Genomic DNA, 24,615 nt, shown 5'->3' on the forward strand with positions numbered 1-24,615 from the left:
GTTTTTTCCTCAATAAAGCATCAAACGTAGTTACATTATTCATTACTTGATATTCACGGGCACTGACCTAACGAGGCAAATTGTGCAATATTCTGAAAGAGTCATTGTAAGCAACACGTAATTGTTTTATACTAGAACAGCGGTTCTTAAACTGGGGGGCGCGCCCCCTTTGGGGGGCGCGAAAGGTTCACAAGGGGGGCGCGAGCGATGTCAAACTATGTGACTAAGTGGATTTATTGCCAGGATAAAGCAAAAAAGTCCCAATGCCATTGGATCTCACTGCGTGATTCACCGTGAGGCTCTGGCCTCCAGGACTCTACCAGCTGCAATGAAAGATAAGCTTGCAGTAATCATACGAGCCGTCAACTTTGTCAAAACCAGTGCCGTCAATACGAGACTGTTTACCAATCTGTGCAAGGATATGGATTCGAACCATGAGACTCTCCTCTTCCATACATCTGTTCGTTGGTTATCGAAAGGTAATATGTTAGCCCGCGTGTATGAAATGAGAGATGAACTGATGCTATTTTTGGAAGCTCATGGGAAGCAAGATCTCCTTCTGCCATTTTCATCAGAGAAGTTTCAGCTGAAGTTGGCATACCTCGTGGACATTTTCGAGGCCCTCAATAACTTAAATCTGCTCTTGCAGGGCAGAAATACTAACCGGATTAATAGCTATGATTTCATTCGAGCATTTGTGGCAAAGCTGGGGTTGTGGCACCGCCGAATACAAACAGGAAATGCAGCTTCATTTCCCAACCTAAATACTGCACTTGACAAAAAGCAACTTGAACTGGAAGGTGAGCTTAAGGCTGAAGTGGAGGCTCACCTTCAGCTTTTGAAACAAGAATTCGAACGCTATTCCCAGACTTGGGTGACACCGACCTTCCAGAATGGAAGATGACAAGAAATCCCTTTCGTGTTAACGAGGACATTCTCCCCGACGGTTTGCAAGAGGAATTCTTGAAAATAAAGTGTAACTCCACTGCAAAAGACGATTATGAAGCAATGCCACTAACTGATTTTTGGGTTAAATATTTGCACATATACAAGGGAGTGGGTAGCGTGGCGATACGCACAGTTCTTCCGTTTTCGTCCACTTATCTGTGCGAAAGTGGCTTTTCTACACTTTTGAACATAAAAACAAATCATCGAAACAAACTTATTGATTGTGAAGCAGATCTGAGGTGTGCATTATCAGCTACAAAGCCTCGAATTAAACTTTTGGTTTCCGAAAAACAATTACATCCCTCACATTGATGAAAGCTAAATATAAATTCCTGTAGTCATTACACATTAATGTTTGCTAATTTTTTAGTTTGGTGGGGCGCAAGTTTGGATGGCACGTCAAAGGGGGGCGCGGCTCAAAAAGTTTAAGAACCCCTGTACTAGAAGATCTAAACTTGTTCCACAACTTGGATAAGTAAAACGACATACAATAAGAACGAAAAAAAACTGTTTTTTACAGTGGGTGAGCATTTAGAAAAATTGAGATTTTGCATTATTTGCAGCACAATACTGAGAGCGTACTTGCCTTGAAACATAATTTTCATCTGAGAACTATCAATAAATACACCCAGGTATTTTACAGAGTCTGTGAACACAATTTCAGATTTACCTAGATGTAGCAGAGGAGCACGTAAAAGATAAAAGTTTTTTGGGGAGAATAACATACCAAATGACTTTTTAGAATTGAAAGTAATTTCATGTTCAACGGCATACTTGTGGCAAACATCTAACAAATTTTTAAAGCCACACAAACTAGGCGAGATGCAGCAAATGTCATCAGGAAACATAATATGACTTAGACAAGAGTTGCCAACATAGCAACCAACTTTTGTTTTATTGAGATAAGAAAGCTGATAAATATATACGGCAAAAAGATAGGGGCTGAACACCCCACCTGGTCAGACTCCGTTGGACACAGTAGCCTAAATGATTGGCACAGGTGACCTTCCCACCTCACTTGCATGGTTTTTTTACTATAAAGACACAAAGGTCACCAGTATTCCAATAAGCGAACAAACTAGATAGGCAGTAGGCACGTTACGTGTGATAAGCGTTTTAAACAATAAATGATGATTGACTTTGTCGAAGGCTTTTGAAGCATCCAAAAAGACAGAATATACAGGAGTGTCATGACTGATATAAGAGGACACTAGTTGTTTTAATAAAAAACTTTCATGTCAGTACTATGACCAGACTTAAACCCAAATTGATTGTCACTGGTATTCAAGAAAGGCAATAGATGATTCAAATAAAACATTCAAACAGTTTTGAGATTACTGTGGCTAGAGCAATAAGTCTATAGTTACCTGAATCTTGAATGTCGCCATTCAAATTCTTTACAATCGGGACTAAGACAGTTTTCAAGCAAGAATTTGGTACAGTGCCATGACTAAGACACATATTAAAAAGCAAGGTACACTAATATAAAAACGAATAATCAACATAAACAATATGTTCAGCTGAAATTTTGTCAGCACCAGCAGCGCGGTTTAATGTCAGTTTGACAAGCAAGGAACCAATTGTGTCCATGTTGCAACAAAAGTTGTAATATTTATCCCTAGAAGAAATATATACATGAGTTAACAAATTCTTTTTCAGTGTTGGTTTTGCTAGAATTTAGCAAGGAGCTGTAATGATGTTTTCACATCTCAGTAATTGCTTCAGGACTTTTTGCTCCACCAACATTTACAGGAAGAGAACTCTTTTTGCAAGTAGACTTTTTACTTTCTGCCAAAATGACTTATGTGAGCTGTCCAAGTTGAGTGCTGAGGCAAGCACATTTGCTTTATGTTGTTCAAGGGCATGATTACAAACAACGGTGAAAGACTTTTTTAAACTCCTTTTGTTTGCTCTGCATCAACTCATATAGGTAACCATTTCACTGTTTCCCATTTTTTACCTACATGATGTACGGTAACTTTCTCTGGCAGTAGCATGAGCTTGCTTAACACGATTATTCCAACCAGGAACAGAAAATATGTTACATTTCTTCTTTACATCAACAAAGATTTTATCAGAAGCTGCTTTGAGACCATCAGTTATAATATATATTATAGAAAGAGTCTATTGAGGCAACATGAGAAGCATCTGAACAATGAGAATTATTGCATTTAATACTTTCAGTTGGCAAGGAAATTCTGGATAGATATTTTTAAATACAGCAATACACATGAACAACAATTTTTAGACATTGCCTCAACCATAAATTAAAGGTAGCCTACTGTTTGTGAGATACTGTTGTTACACTGCAAATGGCTATAGCCAGATTAGAACAAATAAAAAAGTATCAAAATTGTAGCCCTATGAAACTGCAATTTCAATTGAATTGAGATGCTGTTTGATAAAAAATAAACTCAACCTTTTTGATCAAAACCTGGTAGTAATAGTAAGTTCACTTTTCTATTTCGGTAATTCTTAATTTGCACATGCTTTAGACCAACAGAGCCCAACACATTCACGTTTTGCAGTAGCCGTACTATACCTAACCAAGTCACCAGCAAGGATGCCAGCGACAAATTTCCAATAAACTTAGATTGTGTGCTAAAAAAAACCCAGATGAGGCAAAAAAAACCCAGGTCCAGAAAATATGTAGTAAAGCGGTTAAAAAAACCTGCGTGCGCTTCCAGCACCATTTTTAAATCATTACACAGAAGCCTCAGAAAGCTACAAATAGTAACACGTAGCCTATATATATATAATTACACAATAAAAAAAACAATGAAAACTATCAATACTACAAAAAAGTGCTCAATGCTAAGCAAAAAAGCAAAGCAGAGCAAATTAAATCAAATATAGTAATTAATAACTATATTTGATTTAATTATCCAATATACATGCTTATGTTGGTATGGTAGTTAATATATATGTAATATAACTATATACAAAAACAAGAGCTTGGTAGGCCTATATGGGCTCACAGCAAAGATTTTGGTTCAAAATTACCTTTATGGTAAAGCGTCTAGCTAGCAAGGTTCAGTGCGTGTTTAACCAAAATTTCTAAAACTGACTAGACAAAACCAATAAGGTTAGTTTTGACTTTTGAACTAAACTTTTTGCTGTGTGAGTTGTAGACTGCGGCTGAGGAGAATCATCATGCCTGCTTACTGCTTGGTGTACAACTACGATAACTTGGTAGCCTACTTAGCAATAAACCCTGCTTAGCCTTTTTCATTTGAACATAATGTTGAAAAGAATAACTCAAATTCACAATAAGTAAATGTTCAGTAACACAAATAGTTGTACTACTCCAATTTTTAGTCATCCACATTTTCATAAAGTTGGATCATTTCTTTAGCATCCTGTAGGCTACCTCACTGACTGCAGTAGCTGATGCAAAAAAACATTACCAGTAGGCTACCTTATCATTTTTGTGTTGCAGTGTGGACCATTTATCGAAGATCCCAGTGCCTTAATACCGTGCAAGCTCTGTACAAAGTTAAAAACCAAAAAAACCTAGATTTACCTAAATTTGAAATAAAAAAACTTAAAACCCAGATGTGGTCAAAAAAACCCAGATCTAGGTGGAAAAACCAAGGTCTGGCATCCTTGGTCACCAGTCACCACAGATTGTATCCTTCCAGCTTACGGTGACGTCACGGCGATGTTGCCGTTTTTATTTTCGCAAAAGAATGAGTGTCAGATTCGCCGATGTCAACGAAAGTTTGCAAGCGTGTAACTTAGTAGCCTGTTGATATTTTTTACAATTTTCTGGTCAGGGAAGTTTTTTAGTGTCACCTTTTTGGTATCTTAGGTAAATTTCGCAAATTTATTTTCCTGTCAGAGGCACTTTAAATGGAGAGTACCGGTAGTCCTTGTTGTGCGTTGCTCAAGTGCACACCCCAAGAGTCGAACCAGCGTCGCTTGATCTTGAAGCTTCTTCGTTCCAGAAGTCATGCGCTAACCAGCTGAGCTATCAGGTTGCCAGCTACATCATTGCAATAGCTTCATGTGCAGAACTTCTCAAACTAAATGAAAACTAATCTGAGGCTAACTGCTTATTGCTAAAGCATAAAAAAGTTTTGAGTTTTTAGTAATTTTGGGTGCAAGTATAGAATCCGCCACCCTGGTTAACATGACGTCACAAAACGGACGCAACTATTATTAGGAGGGTGAAAAAAAGGAAGGTGAAAAGTGGCGGAATGGAGGTGATAAAGCGGAATGGATATGGATTTTTTGACAATTTTACTGTGTTTTCACAATAAAAACATTAAACCAACGTCGAGTGTTGAATATTACTACCTAGAATGACATAAAATTTACCAAATTGCATCAATTCAAGTAAAAATTTACCCATTAAACTTTAAAAATAAAAATATGAAACGTTTGCAACTAAATGTGTTGTAGCTATCTAATTTGTGCTCGCATTTTAATTTTTACAATAAAATAACCAATCTAACGCAACTGCAAAGAGTATGTCTTGCTTTATGCACGTGGAAAGTTTCAGGTTTATATCTTATCTACAAAACGGGCAATCGTTGTTCAAACGTAGCCGCTCGCTGACACTTTTTTCCAATGCGTTGTAAAGGCGAATCGATCCTTATTCAGTATAAGCCACCCCCTGTTTGCAGTGATCAGTAAATAGTGCTTCCAGTAAACTTGCGATAGTTTTCTCGTTTCTGCTCGGATTTTAACAATTTTGCCATCGTTGGAAAGCACGATTACATATCTACCCGAATCAATTAAACAGTAGCACAAAGTAAGTACTAGATATATCTTGTGATAACTTAAACTTTACCAATTTGTAACAATTCTCAGCTACTTAATTTTTACAATAAAATTATTAAATCTTTGCAAACTAAAAGAATATGTCTTACTTTATGCACGTGGAAAGTTTCAGGTTTGTATCTTATCTACAAAACTGGCAATCGTTGTTCAAACGTAGCCGCTCGCCGACACTTTTTTCCAATGCGTTGTAAGGCGAATCGATCCTTATTCAGTATAAGCCACCCCCTGTTTGCAGTGATCGGTAAATAGTGCTTCCACTAAACTTGCGACAGTTTTCTCGTTTCTGCTTGGAGTTTCACAATTTTGCCATCGTTGGAAAGCACGATTACATATCTACCCGAATCAATTAAACAGTAGCACAAAGTAAGTACTAGATATATCTTATGATAACTTCAACTTCACCAATTTGTAACAATTCTCAGCTACTTAATTTTCAAAATAAAATTATTAAATCTTTGCAAACTAAAAGAATATGTCTTGCTTTATCCACGTGGAAAGTTTCAGATTTATATCTTATCTATAAAACGGGCAATCGTCGTTCAAACGTAGCCGCTCGGCGACACTTTTTTCCAATGCGTTGTAAAGGCGAATCGATCCTTATTCAGTATACGCCACCCCCTGTTTGCAGTGATCGGTAAATAGTGCTTCAACTAAACTTGCTGTAGTTTTCTTGTTTCTGCTCGGATTTTAACAATTTTGCCATCGTTGGAAAGCACGATTATATATCTAACCGAATCAACTAAACAGTAGCACAAAGTAAGTACTAAATTTATCTTGTGATAATTTAAATTTCACCAACTTGTACCGATTCTCAGCAATTTAACTTTATTAATAAAATCATTAATTTTTTACAAATTGAAAGAGTATGTCTTGCTTTAATCACATGAGAAGTTTCAGGTTTATATCTTATCTACCAAACGAGCAATCGTCGTTCAAACTTAACCGCCCAGCGAAGCTTTTTTTCAATGCATTGTAAAGGCGAATCGATCCTTATTCAGTATACGCCACCCCCTGTTTGCTGTGATCGGTAAATAGTGCTTCCACTAAACTTGCTGTAGTTTTCTCGTTTCTGCTCGCATTTTAACACTTTTGCCATGGTTGTAAAGCACGATCATACATCTACACGAATCAATTGGCTACAAACCCAAAACAAGTACCATCTTTTTCTTGTGATAACTTAAACTTTACCAACTTGTACAGATTCTCAGCAATTTACTTTATACAACAAAATTATTAAACTTTCGCAAATTAAAAGAGTATGTCTTGCTTTATATGAAAAGTTTCAAGTTTATATCTTATCTACAAAACTGGCAATCGTCGTTCAAACGTAGCCGCACGTCGACACTTTTTTTCAATGCATTGTAAAGGCGAATCGATCCTTATTCAGTATACGCCACCCCCTGTTTGCAGTGATCGGTAAATAGTGCTTCAAGTAAACTTGCTGTAGTTTTCTTGTTTCTGCTCGGATTTTAACAATTTTGCCATCGTTGGAAAGCACGATCATACATCTACACGAATCAATTAAACAGTAGCTCAAAATAAGTGTTACCTTTATCTTGTGATAACTTAAATTTTACCAATTTGTAACGATTCTCTGCAACTTAATTTTTGCAATAAAATCATTAAATTTTTGTAAACTAAAAGAATATGTCTTGCTTTATGCACCTGGAAATGTTCAAGTTTATATCTTATCTATAAAATTGGCAATCGTCGTTTGAACGTAGACGCTCGGCGACACTTTTTCCAATGCATTGTAAAGGCGAATCGATCCTTATTCAGTATACGCCACCCCCTGTTTGCAGTGATCGGTAAATAGTGCTTCAACTAAACTTGCAGTAGTTTTCTCGTTTCTGCTCGGATTTTAACAATTTTGCCATCGTTGGAAAGCACGATTACATATCTACCCGAATCAATTAAACAATAGCACAAAGTAAGTACTAGATTTATCTTGTGATAACTTAAACTTCACCAATTTGTACCGATTCTCAGCAATTTAATTTTTACAATAAAATCATTACTTTTTACAAATTGAAAGAGTATGTCTTGCTTTATTCACCTGAAAAGTTTCAGGTTTATATCTTATCTACCGAACGAGCAATCGTTGTTCAAACTTAACCGCCCAGCGAAGCTTTTTTTCAATGCATTGCAAAGGCGAATCGATCCTTATTCAGTATACGCCACCCCCTGTTTGCTGTGATCGGTAAATAGTGCTTCAACTAAATTTGCTGCAGTTTTCTTGTTTCTGCTCGGATTTTAACAATTTTGCCATCGTTGGAAAGCACGATCATACATCTACACGAATCCATTAGCTACAAATCCAGAACAAGTACTAGATTTATCTTGTAATAACTTAAACTTCACCAACTTGTACCAATTCTTAGCAGCTTAATTTTTACAATAAAATCATTAATTTTTTACAAATGGAAAGAGTATGTCTTCCTTTATGCACCTCAAAAGTTTGAGATTTATATCTCATTCACCAAACGAGCAATCGTCGTTCAAACGTAACCGCCCAGCGAAGCTTTTTTCCAATGCATTGTAAAGGCGAATCGATCCTTATTCAGTATACGCCACCCCATGTTTGCTGTGATCGGTAAATAGTGCTTCCACTAAACTTGCTGTAGTTTTCTCGTTTCTGCTCGGATTTTAACAATTTTGCCATTGTTAGAAAGCACGAGTAAATATCTACCCGAATCAATTATATGCAAGCACAAAGTAAGTACTAACTTAATCTTGTGATAACTTAAACTTCACCAATTTGCACCGATTCTCAGCAATTTAATTTTTACAATAAAATCATTAATGTTTTGCAAATTAAAAGAGTATGTCTTTCTTTATGCACCTAGAAAGTTTCAGGTTTATATCGTATCTACCAAACGAGCAATCGTCGTTCAAACTTAACCGCCCAGCGAAGTTTTTTTCAATGCATTGCAATGGCGAATCGATCCTTATTCATTATACGCCACCCCCTGTTTGCAGTGATCGGTAAATAGTGCTTCCACTAAACTTACTGTAGTTTTCTCGTTTCTGCTCGGATTTTAACAATTTTGCCATCGTTGGAAAGCACGATTAAATATCTACCCGAATCAATTAAATGCAAGCACAAAATAAGTACTAACTTTATCTTGTGATAACTTAAACTTCACCAAGTTGCACATATTTTCAGCAACTTAATTTTTACAATAAAATCATTAATGTTTTGTAAATGGAAAGAGTATGTCTTGCTTTATGCACCTCAAAAGTTTCAGGTTTATATCTCATCTACCAAACGAGCAATCGTTGTTCAAACTTAACCGCCTAGCGAAGTTTTTTTCAATGCATTGCAAAGGCGAATCGATCCTTATTCATTATACGCCACCCCCTGTTTGCTGTGATCGGTAAATAGTGCTTCAACTAAACTTGCTGTAGTTTTCTCGTTTCTGCTCGGACTTCAACAATTTTGCCATTGTTGGAAAGTACGATTATATATCTACCCGAATCAATTAAATGCAAGCACAAAGTAAGTACTAGATTAATCTTGTAATAACTTAAACTTCACCAATTTGTACCGACTCTCAGCAATTTACTTTATTTAATAAATCATTAATCTTTTGCAAAATTGAAAGAATATGTCTTGCTTAATGCACCTGAAAAGTTTCAGGTTTATATCTCATCTACCAAACGAGCAATCGTCGTTCAAACTTAACCGCCCAGCGAAGCTTTTTTCCAATGCATTGTAAAGGCGAATCGATCCTCATTCAGTATCCGCCACCCCCTGTTTGCAGTGATCGGTAAATAGTGCTTCCACTGAAAGTGTTGTAGCTTTCTTATTTCTGCTCGGATTTTAACAATTTTGCCATCGTTGGAAAGCACGATCATACATCTACACGAATCAATTAAACACAAGCACAAAATAAGTACTAAATCTATCTTGTGATAATTTAAACTTCACCAATTTGTACCGATTCTCAGCAATTTAATTTCTACAATAAAATCATTAATCCGTTGCAAATAGAAAGAGTATGTCTTCCTTTATGCACCTGAAAAGTTTCAGGTTTATATCTTATCTATCAAACGAGCAATCGTCGTTCAAACTTAACCGCCCAGCGAAGCTTTTTTTCAATGCATTTTAAAGGCGAATCGATCCTTATTCAGTTTACGCCACCCCCTGTTTGCTGTGATCGGTAAATAGTGCATACATTAAACTTGCTGTAGTTTTCTCGTTTCTGCTCGGATTTTAACAATTTTGCCATCGTTGGAAAGGAAGATCATACATCTACACGAATCAATTGGCTACAAATCCAAAACAAGTACCATCTTTTTCTTGTGATAACTTAAGCTTTACCAATTTGTATCGATTCTCAGCAATTTATTTTTGCAATAAAATCATTACACCTTAGCAAATTGAAAGTGTGGGTCTTGCTTTATGCAACTGAAAAGTTCAGGTTCATGTCTTATCTATAAAGCGAGCAATCGTTGTTGGTATTTGGACAACACTGATACATCTCACATCTAGGAAAAGAACAAGATGCTAGCCGTTTTTGTCATTCGTCCAGTTCAAAGAACACGCAACACAATTTAAACCCTTTGAATTGGGAAGGTTTGGAGGGTAGTTCATAGCCTTCCTACCAGTTCTGCAGCCAAGGGGGGGTTGGGGGTTGCAACCCCCCTTTAGCACGCGTGTGACATCACTGCAAACAGGGGGTGGCGTATACTGAATAAGGATCGATTCGCCTTTGCAATGCATTGAAAAAAACTTCGCTAGGCGGTTAAGTTTGAACAACGATTGCTCGTTTGGTAGATAAGATATAAACCTGAAACTTTTCAGGTGCATAAAGCAAGACATACTCTTTTTATTTACAAAACATTAATGATTTTATTGTAAAAATTAAGTTGCTGAAAATATGTGCAAATTGGTGAAGTTTAAGTTATCCCATAAAGTAGATAACTTAAACATAAAGTAGGTATTTATTTTGTGCTTGCATTTAATTGATTCAGGTAGATATTTAATCGTGCTTTCCAACGATGGCAAAATTGTTAAAATCCGAGCAGAAACGAGAAAACTACAGCAAGTTTAGTGGAAGCACTATTTACCGACCACTGCAAACAGGGGGTGGCTTATACTGAATAAGGATCGATTCGCCTTTAAAATGCATTGAAAAAAACTTCGCTGGGCGGTTAAGTTTGAACGACGATTGCTCGTTTGGTAGATGAGATATAAACCTGAAACTTTCTAGGTGCATAAAGCAAGACATACTCTTTAAATTTGCAAAGGATTAATGATTTTATTGTAAAAATTAAATTGCTGAGAATCGGTGCAAATTGGTGAAGTTTAAGTTATCACAAGATAAAGTTAGTACTTACTTTGTGCTTGCATATAATTGATTCGGGTAGATAATTAATCGTGCTTTCTAACGATGGCAAAATTGTTAAAATCCGAGCAGAAACGAGAAAACTACAGCAAGTTTAGTGGAAGCACTACTTACCGATCACTGCAAACAGGGGGTGGCGTATACTGAATAAGGATCGATTCGCCTTTACAATGCATTGGAAAAAAGCTTCGCTGGGCGGTTACGTTTGAACGACGATTGCTCGTTTGGTGAATGAGATATAAATCGGAAACTTTTGAGGTGCATAAAGGAAGACATACTCTTTCCATTTGTAAAAAATTAATGATTTTATTGTAAAAATTAAGCTGCTAAGAATCGGTACAAGTTGGTGAAGTTTAAGTTATCACAAGATAGATCTAGTACTTACTTTGTGCCATTGTTTAATTGATTCGGGTAGATATATATTCGTACCTTCCAACAATGGCAAAATTGTTAAAATCCGAGCAGAAACGAGAAAACTACAGCAAGTTTACTTGAAGCACTATTTACCGATCACTGCAAAACAGGGGGTGGCGTATAGCTACTGAATAAGGATCGATTCGCCTTTACAATGCATTGGACAAAAGTGGCGACGAGCGGCTACGTTTGAACGACGATTGCCAGTTTTGTAGATAAGATACAAACCTGAAACTTTCTAGGTGCATTAAGGAAGACATACTCTTTTAACTTGCAAAAGTTTAATAGGTTTATTCTATAAAGTAAATTGCTGCGAATCGGTACAAGTTGGTGAAGTTTAAGTTATCACAAGATAGATCTAGTACTTATTTTTTGCTACTGTTTAATTGATTCCGGTAGATATATGATCGTACCTTCCAACAATGGCAAAATTGTTAAAATCCGAGCAGAAACGAGAAAACTCCAGCAAGTTTACTTGAAGCACTATTTACCGATCACATCAAACCAGGTGGTGGCGTATACTGAATAAGGATCGATTCGCCTTTACAATGCATTGGACAAAAGTGGCGACGAGCGGCTACGTTTGAACGACGATTGCCAGTTTTGTAGATAAGATACAAACCTGAAACTTTCTAGGTGCATTAAGGAAGACATACTCTTTTAACTTGCAAAAGTTTAATAGGTTTATTCTATAAAGTAAATTGCTGCGAATCGGTACAAGTTGGTGAAGTTTAAGTTATCACAAGATAGATCTAGTACTTATTTTTTGCTACTGATTAATTGATTCCGGTAGATATATGATCGTACCTTCCAACAATGGCAAAATTGTTAAAATCCGAGCAGAAACGAGAAAACTCCAGCAAGTTTACTTGAAGCACTATTTACCGATCACAGCAAACCAGGTGGTGGCGTATACTGAATAAGGATCGATTCGCCTTTACAATGCTTTGGACAAAAGTGTCGACGAGCGGCTATGTTTGAACGACGATTGCTTGTTTTGTAGATAAGATACAAACCAGAAACTTTCTAGGTGCATTAAGCAAGACATACTCTTTTAACTTGCAAAAGTTTAATAGGTTTATTCTATAAAGTAAATTGCTGCGAATCGGTACAAGTTGGTAAAGTTTAAGTTATCACAAGATAGATCTAGTACTTATTTTTTGCTACTGTTTAATTGATTCCGGTAGATATATGATTGTGCTTTCCAACGATGGCAAAATTGTTAAAATCCGAGCAGAAACAAGAAAACTGCAGCAAGTTTAGTTGAAGCACTATTTACCGATCACAGCAAACAGGGGGTGGCGTATACTGAATAAGGATCGATTCGCCTTTGCAATGCATTGAAAAAAAGCTTCGCTGGGCGGTTAAGTTTGAACGACGATTGCTCGTTTGGTAGATGAGATATAAACCTGAAACTTTTCAGGTGCATTAAGCAAGACATATTCTTTCAATTTTGCAAAAGATTAATGATTTATTAAATAAAGTAAATTGCTGAGAGTCGGTACAAATTGGTGAAGTTTAAGTTATTACAAGATTAATCTAGTACTTACTTTGTGCTTGCATTTAATTGATTCGGGTAGATATATAATCGTACTTTCCAACAATGGCAAAATTGTTGAAGTCCGAGCAGAAACGAGAAAACTACAGCAAGTTTAGTTGAAGCACTATTTACCGATCACTGCAAACAGGGGGTGGCGTATAATGAATAAGGATCGATTCGCCTTTGCAATGCATTGAAAAAAACTTCGCTAGGCGGTTAAGTTTGAACAACGATTGCTCGTTTGGTAGATGAGATATAAACCTGAAACTTTTGAGGTGCATAAAGCAAGACATACTCTTTTTATTTACAAAACATTAATGATTTTATTGTAAAAATTAAGTTGCTGAAAATATGTGCAACTTGGTGAAGTTTAAGTTATCACAAGATAAAGTTAGTACTTATTTTGTGCTTGCATTTAATTGATTCGGGTAGATATTTAATTGTGCTTTCCAACGATGGCAAAATTGTTAAAATCCGAGCAGAAACGAGAAAACTACAGCAAGTTTAGTGGAAGCACTATTTACCGATCACTGCAAACAGGGGGTGGCGTATAATGAATAAGGATCGATTCGCCATTGCAATGCATTGAAAAAAACTTCGCTGGGCGGTTAAGTTTGAACGACGATTGCTCGTTTGGTAGATGAGATATAAACCTGAAACTTTCTAGGTGCATAAAGCAAGACATACTCTTTTAATTTGCAAAACATTAATGATTTTATTGTAAAAATTAAATTGCTGAGAGTCGGTGCAAATTGGTGAAGTTTAAGTTATCACAAGATTAAGTTAGTACTTACTTTGTGCTTGCATATAATTGATTCGGGTAGATATTTAATCGTGCTTTCTAACGATGGCAAAATTGTTAAAATCCGAGCAGAAACGAGAAAACTACAGCAAGTTTAGTGGAAGCACTACTTACCGATCACTGCAAACATGGGGTGGCGTATACTGAATAAGGATCGATTCGCCTTTACAATGCATTGGAAAAAAGCTTCGCTGGGCGGTTACGTTTGAACGACGATTGCTCGTTTGGTGAATGAGATATAAATCTCAAACTTTTGAGGTGCATAAAGGAAGACATACTCTTTCCATTTGTAAAAAATTAATGATTTTATTGTAAAAATTAAGCTGCTAAGAATCGGTACAAGTTGGTGAAGTTTAAGTTATCACAAGATAGATCTAGTACTTACTTTGTGCTACTGTTTAATTGATTCGGGTAGATATATATTCGTACCTTCCAACGATGGCAAAATTGTTAAAATCCGAGCAGAAACGAGAAAACTACAGCAAGTTTAGTGGAAGCACTATTTACCGATCACAGCAAAACAGGGGGTGGCGTACACTGAATAAGGATCGATTCGCCTTTACAATGCTTTGGACAAAAGTGTCGACGAGCGGCTACGTTTGAACGACGATTGCTTGTTTTGTAGATAAGATACAAACCTGAAACTTTCTAGGTGCATTAAGCAAGACATACTCTTTTAACTTGCAAAAGTTTAATAGGTTTATTCTATAAAGTAAATTGCTGCGAATCGGTACAAGTTGGTAAAGTTTAAGTTATCACAAGATAGATCTAGTACTTATTTTTTGCTACTGTTTAATTGATTCCGGTAGATATATGATTGTGCTTTCCAACGATGGCAAAATTGTTAAAATCCGAGCAGAAACAAGAAAACTGCAGCAAGTTTAGTTGAAGCACTATTTACCGATCACAGCAAACAGGGGGTGGCGTATACTGAATAAGGATCGATTCGCCTTTACAATGCATTGAAAAAAAGCTTTGCTTGGCGGTTAAGTTTGAACAACGATTGCTCGTTTGGTAGATACGATATAAACCTGAAACTTTTCAAGTGCATTAAACAAGACATACTCTTTCAATTTGCAAAAAATTAATGATTTTATTGTATAAAGTAAATTGCTGAGAATCGGTACAAGTTGGTGAAGTTTAAGTTATTACAAGATAAATCTAGTACTTGTTCTGGATTTGTAGCTAATGGATTCGTGTAGATGTATAATCGTGCTTTCCAACGATGGCAAAATTGTTAAAATCCGAGCAGAAACAAGAAAACTGCAGCAAGTTTAGTTGAAGCACTATTTACCGATCACAGCAAACAGGGGGTGGCGTATTACTGAATAAGGATCGATTCGCCTTTGCAATGCATTGAAAAAAAGCTTCGCTGGGCGGTTAAGTTTGAACAACGATTGCTCGTTCGGTAGATAAGATATAAACCTGAAACTTTTCAGGTGAATAAAGCAAGACATACTCTTTCAATTTGTAAAAAAATAATGATTTTATTGTAAAAATTAAATTGCTGAGAATCGGTACAAATTGGTGAAGTTTAAGTTATCACAAGATAAATCTAGTACTTACTTTGTGCTATTGTTTAATTGATTCGGGTAGATATGTAATCGTGCTTTTCAACGATGGCAAAATTGTTAAAATCCGAGCAGAAACGAGAAAACTACTGCAAGTTTAGTTGAAGCACTATTTACCGATCACTGCAAACAGGGGGTGGCGTATACTGAATAAGGATCGATTCGCCTTTACAATGCATTGGAAAAAGTGTCGCCGAGCGTCTACGTTCAAACGACGATTGCCAATTTTATAGATAAGATATAAACTTGAACATTTCCAGGTGCATAAAGCAAGACATATTCTTTTAGTTTACAAAAATTTAATGATTTTATTGCAAAAATTAAGTTGCAGAGAATCGTTACAAATTGGTGAAATTTAAGTTATCACAAGATAAAGGTAACACTTATTTTGAGCTACTGTTTAATTGATTCGTGTAGATGTATGATCGTGCTTTCCAACGATGGCAAAATTGTTAAAATCCGAGCAGAAACAAGAAAACTACAGCAAGTTTACTTGAAGCACTATTTACCGATCACTGCAAACAGGGGGTGGCGTATACTGAATAAGGATCGATTCGCCTTTACAATGCATTGAAAAAAAGTGTCGACGTGCGGCTACGTTTGAACGACGATTGCCAGTTTTGTAGATAAGATATAAACTTGAAACTTTTCATGTGTATAAAGCAAGACATACTCTTTTAATTTGCGAAAGTTTAATAATTTTGTTGTATAAAGTAAATTGCTGAGAATCTGTACAAGTTGGTAAAGTTTAAGTTATCACAAGAAAAAGATGGTACTTGTTTTGGGTTTGTAGCCAATTGATTCGTGTAGATGTATGATCGTGCTTTACAACCATGGCAAAAGTGTTAAAATGCGAGCAGAAACGAGAAAACTACAGCAAGTTTAGTGGAAGCACTATTTACCGATCACAGCAAACAGGGGGTGGCGTATACTGAATAAGGATCGATTCGCCTTTACAATGCATTGAAAAAAAGCTTCGCTGGGCGGTTAAGTTTGAACGACGATTGCTCGTTTGGTAGATAAGATATAAACCTGAAACTTTTCATGTGATTAAAGCAAGACATACTCTTTCAATTTGTAAAAAATTAATGATTTTATTAATAAAGTTAAATTGCTGAGAATCGGTACAAGTTGGTGAAATTTAAGTTATCACAAGATAAATTTAGTACTTACTTTGTGCTACTGTTTAGTTGATTCGGTTAGATATATAATCGTGCTTTCCAACGATGGCAAAATTGTTAAAATCCGAGCAGAAACAAGAAAACTACAGCAAGTTTAGTTGAAGCACTATTTACCGATCACTGCAAACAGGGGGTGGCGTATACTGAATAAGGATCGATTCGCCTTTACAACGCATTGGAAAAAAGTGTCGCCGAGCGGCTACGTTTGAACGACGATTGCCCGTTTTATAGATAAGATATAAATCTGAAACTTTCCACGTGGATAAAGCAAGACATATTCTTTTAGTTTGCAAAGATTTAATAATTTTATTTTGAAAATTAAGTAGCTGAGAATTGTTACAAATTGGTGAAGTTGAAGTTATCATAAGATATATCTAGTACTTACTTTGTGCTACTGTTTAATTGATTCGGGTAGATATGTAATCGTGCTTTCCAACGATGGCAAAATTGTGAAACTCCAAGCAGAAACGAGAAAACTGTCGCAAGTTTAGTGGAAGCACTATTTACCGATCACTGCAAACAGGGGGTGGCTTATACTGAATAAGGATCGATTCGCCTTACAACGCATTGGAAAAAAGTGTCGGCGAGCGGCTACGTTTGAACAACGATTGCCAGTTTTGTAGATAAGATACAAACCTGAAACTTTCCACGTGCATAAAGTAAGACATATTCTTTTAGTTTGCAAAGATTTAATAATTTTATTGTAAAAATTAAGTAGCTGAGAATTGTTACAAATTGGTAAAGTTTAAGTTATCACAAGATATATCTAGTACTTACTTTGTGCTACTGTTTAATTGATTCGGGTAGATATGTAATCGTGCTTTCCAACGATGGCAAAATTGTTAAAATCCGAGCAGAAACGAGAAAACTATCGCAAGTTTACTGGAAGCACTATTTACTGATCACTGCAAACAGGGGGTGGCTTATACTGAATAAGGATCGATTCGCCTTTACAACGCATTGGAAAAAAGTGTCGGCGAGCGGCTACGTTTGAACAACGATTGCCCGTTTTGTAGATAAGATATAAACCTGAAACTTTCCACGTGCATAAAGCAAGACATACTCTTTGCAGTTGCGTTAGATTGGTTATTTTATTGTAAAAATTAAAATGCGAGCACAAATTAGATAGCTACAACACATTTAGTTGCAAACGTTTCATATTTTTATTTTTAAAGTTTAATGGGTAAATTTTTACTTGAATTGATGCAATTTGGTAAATTTTATGTCATTCTAGGTAGTAATATTCAACACTCGACGTTGGTTTAATGTTTTTATTGTGAAAACACAGTAAAATTGTCAAAAAATCCATATCCATTCCGCTTTATCACCTCCATTCCGCCACTTTTCACCTTCCTTTTTTTCACCCTCCTAATAATAGTTGCGTCCGTTTTGTGACGTCATGTTAACCAGGGTGGCGGATTCTATACTTGCACCAAAAATTGTATATGTATAACTCATAATTACTTTTTGACCTCAAAAACATGGTGAAAAAATTTCTGGTAAAACAAAACATTAAAAGTTTTGAATGAACCAACTCTGATAAAACATCAACACAATGATGGCAGAAACCCATAATGTCACCCGAGTATAAAGTTACATTGAAAGTTGACAATTGTGACATTCGGTACCAACAAACCAAATGCCTTTCTGTTCTTTGTGTCATAATTAATGAGCAGTATTCAACGTTTCAAGAATTTATTATGAAACGTGACATAGTAAAACTCGGTGCAAGTATAGAATCCGCCACCCCGGTCAAAATGACGTCACAAAACGGACGCAACTATTATTGGAAGGGTGAAAAAAAGGAAGGTAAAAAGCGGCGGAATGGAGGTGATAAGGCGGAATGGACATGGATTTTTTTACAGTTTTACTGTGTTTTTACAATAAAAACATTAAACCAAAGTCGAGTGTTGAATATACCTACCTAGAATGACATAAAATTTACCAAATTGCATCAATTCAACTAAAAATTTACCCAATTAAACTTCAAAAATAAAAACATGAAACGTTTGCAACTAAATGTGTTGTAGATAACGGGCAATCGTCGTTCAAACGTAGCCGCTCGACGACACTTTTTTCCAATGCATTGTAAAGGCGAATCGATCCTTATTCAGTATACGCCACCACTGGCGCCGACTTACGGGGTTACGGGGTGGCGTGGCCACCCCGTAACCGTTGTGGCGGGGTGGCCGCCACCCCGTTTAGATTACATTACTTACTGCAAATAAATGTAATTTCAACGGACGTTTAAATCTTTTTTTGATCATTGGTTTTCGCTTCAAGTCAACGTAAAGCAAGAGGTGAACCAATACAGTATTGCGAAGAAAATGATTGTTTTTGTCACAAGCATGATACTCGCGTAACATCAAGCAAGCTACGTGAAGATTACGCAACACGTGTCTACGAGTTTTTTCCTTGTTGTTGTTGCGATCGTTTTATTTGTTACTTGTCATAAGTCATTGTTACATTTGTTAGGTTTACAATGGGATTTATTAATCAATAAAATACGATCTTTCCATTGCCTCCCTCAAAAATCTTTTTTGAAAATTGGTACTGCTATTTTGCATTCATCAAATGCTGGCATTTGCACAACAATCTAACCTCTTAGTGTTATTTATTAAATAAGAATCGATTTCGCTATAGTAATAGCATCTTCAGCTAGCACATGTAAAAAAGAAAATTTGAAAAATACGTAAAATGAACAAATAAAGCAAACTCCGATGTTATCAACACGCATAAAAATTATATTTTAAATAGATGGTTACATAATATTAAAATCAAAACCTGCAAGCCTAAACTTCTCATAATATCGCTATAAATTATGACAGCTATAATATATATACTTGGAAATAAAATTATCTCGATGATTGATAGCTGCACCTCGTAAATGAATGTCTATTTTCAAATTTCATTAAAAAAATGCAATTTTTGAAACTTTTTGAGTTTTATTTAAAAAGTGCGCTTAGTAAAGTAGCAGTTTTAACGTTCTGAAAATTTAGACGTTTACATAATTCTATTCGAGGAAAGCTACACCCCCTGCCAATTTCCAATAATGAAAGCAACCTTTTTCAATTACTCAAGATTTTGCATTTTGAATTATTTTCCGATTTTAATTGGAGTGTACTGTCATCTAAGGCACCTGCAGCTAATAAGGCCCGGCCAGTAATAAGGCCCACCCCCTGGATCTCCGTTGTTACAAATCTTTTAAACAAAATTGGAAGCTCTGATTGGTGCTATGGTGAATTGAAACTAACTGGTAAAGTTTCACAGCCCAAAGTTGAGAACTTTTTGAGTTACGGAAAGTTGAAGTTTGGGGGGGCTGAAATTGAGTGGTTTTATTAATTTTCACATATTTTAGACTGTTCTGCAGTTAACAAACCGCTTTGACTTCCGTTTTTTTACATTTTATGTGAAAGATATGTGCATGCTGATGCAGTAAAACCAATAAATTTGAACTTTTGTTCTAATTAAAGCAAGACTGATAATGATGATCAGACTAGACTAATTTTGATAATGAGGCCCATTGGCCCCTGGGGTAACGTTGTTCACCCCTGGTTAAGAAAGTGAGGGTTAAAGACTTGAGTGACCTAAACAATTTTTGTTACACCATTAATCCAATTTGTTATTGCAATGGAAATATCATAATTTCAGAATCAAAATACTTTAGTATCCCTACCATATTTAAAAACACCATGTCGCTTTTTAAAAAAATGGAGCATGGGGCGGGGGAGGGAACAGTTGTCTCTGTGTATTTAATTATTAGTTATGTGCCTGTGTTGTCGATTAGAATTTGTTTTGTGGTGTTGTTATTGTGAAAATATACCTTTTCCATCACTTTTGGTGCTAATTCAAACCGGGCCTTATTCACAACACGTGTATCTAATAAGGCCCGCTTGAGATTTTTTTTATTTTCTTAATATTTTACAACCCCTTTAACTTAGAAACTTGCTTCATAGATATGTTGTTTAGATAGACCCAAAGTATCCTCATTCCAAGTTTCGTTCAAAATTATGCAGTATTTAGAAAAATATTGAGGTTTGAAAATTAGCGGGCCTTATTAGCTGCAGGTGCCTTACTTCATGCTTTAATTTCTACTTTGTTATCTACTTAATGCAGTAATATTGCGTGTCAATGCGTGACAAACTGTGAGGCGGGAATTTATTGGTCTGACATAGGAGTTGCTTGTTACATCATAGAAAAAATTACGAAAAAGTCGTCTTGTAAAAGTCTGATGCCGGAATTTATTGGCCTAACATAGGAGTTGCTTGTTACATCATAGAAAAAATTACGAAAAGTCGTCCAGTAAAAGTTTTCGCCGACATTCCAGTTTTATTCAGCTTAAAGATGCCACCGAAAAAGCGTTCAAAATTGCAGCCCTCCATTGAGTCATTTTTTGTTGCGTCTAGTCAGGATTTCAGCCAGCATGAAAGTGACCAAACGCTTGAACGAAACGAAAGTGTGCCACTGCCAAAAGGTGTTAGCACGATCAGGGAGGTGGAAGAACCGAGCACGAGCAGGATAATCGCTGTTGAAGGGAGAAGCTATCAAAAATCGTGGGAGAGCGAATTCCCGTGGCTAGAATACGATAGATGCAAAGATAGAGCATTCTGTCCGATTTGCAAACGGGCAACTTCGCACAACAAAATAAATGTGGCGTCGTTAACTCCATTAATTCAGAACTCTGTAAAAGTTTGGATAGAAACCGGGTATGGCAACTGGAAGAAAGGAAAACAAAGTATCAAAAAACATAGGGATAGTGGTATTCACAAGGATAGCACACAAGCGAAATTAGTCTCTGAGCAAGGTCTCCTTGCTACAATTGCTTTATCCGAAAAGACATGTAAAAAAATGCAACAAAATCGTGATACTATCAAAGCAGTATTCAATTGTCTTTTGTTTCTTGGTCGGCAAGGCATTGCTGTTCGTGGTCACACTGACAATCGCTCAAATTTTTGCGAATTAATGAAACTCCTGGGAGAATACAATTCAAATGTAGCGGAGTGGCTTAACCGTCAACGGTACAAATGGTTAAGCCATGAAATATGCAACGAAATTTTGGAAATGCTTGCTCACAACGTGCTTCGTAATGAAACTGCTAATGTCAAACAAGCAAAGTATTATTGTATCATGGCCGATGAAACAACCGATGTTACTACTAAAGAACAACTTTGTTTATGTGTTCGGTATACAGATGAAAAATGGAAAGTTCATGAATCACTTCTCGGTTTAATCGAGTGTCCATGCACTGATGCGGCGACTCTTCATAAGCTAATATCTGATGGATTGACTTCTCTTGGCCTTGACCTTTCCCTCTGTCGAGGTCAAGGGTATGATGGAGCTGCTGCCATGGCAGGAAGACTTTCAGGTGTGCAAGCTCGCTTTAAAGAAACTCGCCCAGCTATGCTTTATTTGCATTGCGCAGGTCATCAAGTAAATCTGATCGCACAAGATTGCTTCAAATTCACTAAACAAGGACTGCATGCAATATCAGTGTTAGGTGCTGTTGTTAATTTTATAAAAGCATCTCCGAAAAGACTAGCGAAATTTAATGATTTCATGAAGATAAATGAATCTTCTTCCTCGCCTTCATTGCGCCCTCTCTGTACCACACGCTGGGTAATGCAGCTCCCAGCCGTAAATGCTTTTCTTGACCAGTATGAGGAGGTCATACTAGATTGGCTTGACTCAGCATCGAAAGAAGATGGCATGGATGCTGTCACTCGAAACAATGCCACTGGCCATGTTTTACCCATGGAGAATTTTGACGTTTACTTTTCCTTGCGTGTCCTGCAAAAGCTTTTGCTTATTTTAAGCCCTGTACATATCGCTGTTCAGAAACGCGGCATCAATGTCGGAAAGGTACGTGAATTATTGGAAGCCGTATCATCAACAGTTTCTTGGAATGCAACAACAGAAAGTGATCTGCGTTGATCGACGCATGTAAAAAATCAGCTGTTGATATGGGTTTGCAGTTGCCATCTTTGCCGCGTGGCCGTGGTAGACGTACTGCAAGATCTTTCGATGACCAGCAACAGCAACCGTTTTTTGCTACCGTAGATGCTTACTACCAAAGCATTTATTTAGACGTATTTAAACAGTGTTCCTCACTTTTGTCACGTTATTCACAGCAGGACATGAAAACGATCAATGACATGGAAACAGTTCTGCTTGCCAAGGATCAAGCATCGGAAGAGAACAGAGCTGCTTTTGAAAATGTCGCTGCCACATATAAAGATGACATAAACCCAACGCTTCTGCGTCTGGAATGGCAACAGCTGGAAAGTTTTCAACAGCAAAAACAGATTTTTGTTTCAACTATGTCGCAACTGCTTGATCTATTTGCAAGCAATGAAACAATTTCATTAATGCTTCCAAACGTGGTCTGCATTGTGAAAATATAGTTATCGTTGCCTTCCACCACCTGCGAGGCGGAGCGATCGTTTAGTGCACTCAGGCGCATAAAAACCTACTTGCGATCTACCATGACGCAACAGCGATTGAACCACGTCCTAATTTTAAATGTTTATTAAGCTGAAGCTTCACGGTTACAACTTGACCAGTTGATTAACAATTGGATTGACAGAGCTGCTGTTCGCAAAAATACTTTTGTCAAATGTTAAGTGTCAGAGCAGCAACGTAACAATAAAATTCACGACATACTGTAACATTGGAAACGTGCCTTTAAACTTTTAATTCGTTTGAGAACTTGCCTTTTAAGTTTGTACCTTGCAGGCCTCGAAATTTGTACTTTTTTCCGGCGGTCAAGCATGTCCTACCAGACTGGCCCTTTCAGCGGACATTTAATATCTCAACCGGACATATTTTTTGCATGTAGATTTTGCACAAAATCACACCACATCAGTCGTGTTTGTAGAAGAAGATTTTCTACAACAGAATAACTCTGCAATGGTTGATGGCTTAATTAACCGACCCTGAAGTGTACTGGAGCAGTTTGCTTGCAAATAAATCAGTGCGTTAATGACAGTCGTGTCGTCGTCGTCGTCGTCTGAGCTTCTGGGGCCGAGGGTCTATCCTTTTACCACCCCAGATTCACGATGTTCCCGGACTACACTGGAAGGCTGCTAGAGAGCAGCCAGTCTTTAGTTTCATCATCCATGACGCGCAGACCTTCCACTCCGTTAGGTGGTTTGAAGATGGTACAGTCATTGATGATGTGGTCTGCGGTCTGTTCCTCGGCACCACATTCACAGGAGGAGGAAGAAGCCATTCCCCATTGGTGCATGGTTGAGTGGAAAAGCCCGACGCCCGTACGGAGACGGTTGAGGCGCACCCATGCCTGTCTCTGTAGTGTCAGGCCGATGGGGCGTGTGTCGGCGTCGGGGATGAATGAATGGAGTCTGGTGGTGCTTGACTTCCATTCAGAATTCCATTTATGGTCCGCCCAAGTAGCCGCAGAGATGTCTTGTTCATCAGCTTCGTTGATCAGAAGCCGAGCGGCTGGCACGAATGGGTGTCTTGATTTCAGTCGGCGGGGGTGCCCGTTTGGGAAGGCAGAGATCTTGTGGTGGAGAAGATGGTTAGGCTCCAGTGCCCGTCGACCGAGGGACAGAGTGGCTTCTTCGCGACGAAGCTCAGCAGGTTGGATGCCAGCGAGAATGGGGAGATTGTCCAATGGTGTGGGACGCAGGCATCCGGTCACTGTGCGCAGGGCGCTGTTTATGGCAGTGTCGATGTTGTGGCAGTGAGCACTGCGGCACCAGACAGGTGCACAGTACTCTGCTGAAGAGTAGACAAGGGCTAAGGCTGCTATTCGCAAAGTGTCAGCCCTCGCCCCCCAGCTAGAGCCTGCCAGGCGCTTCAGTAATGCAGCGCGGGATGTCAGTTTCTTGCGCAGTGACACCAAATGGTGGCGGTATGTGAGCGATCTGTCTAGTGTCACCCCAAGATACCTTGGCTCGGGGCAGAAGGACAGAGGTTTTCCGTTGTTGTGGACATGTAGCTCACGATCAGCTTCCCGATTGTGTAGGTGGAAAGCTGCCGCCACAGTTTTGGTTTCGCTGAG

The 24,615-nt window shown here is 37.5% G+C and overlaps 1 pseudogene; it reads left to right on the forward strand.

Annotated features, from left to right (window-relative positions):
* The window catches only part of LOC145786303 (zinc finger MYM-type protein 1-like), a 35,465-nt pseudogene extending 12,253 nt beyond the window's left edge, over positions 1-23,212 (forward strand).
* The last annotated feature ends 1,403 nt before the right edge of the window (positions 23,213-24,615 follow it).

This window comes from Aplidium turbinatum, chromosome 17 (assembly GCF_918807975.1).
Source record: "Aplidium turbinatum chromosome 17, kaAplTurb1.1, whole genome shotgun sequence".
Classification (NCBI taxonomy): Eukaryota; Metazoa; Chordata; class Ascidiacea; order Aplousobranchia; family Polyclinidae; genus Aplidium; species Aplidium turbinatum.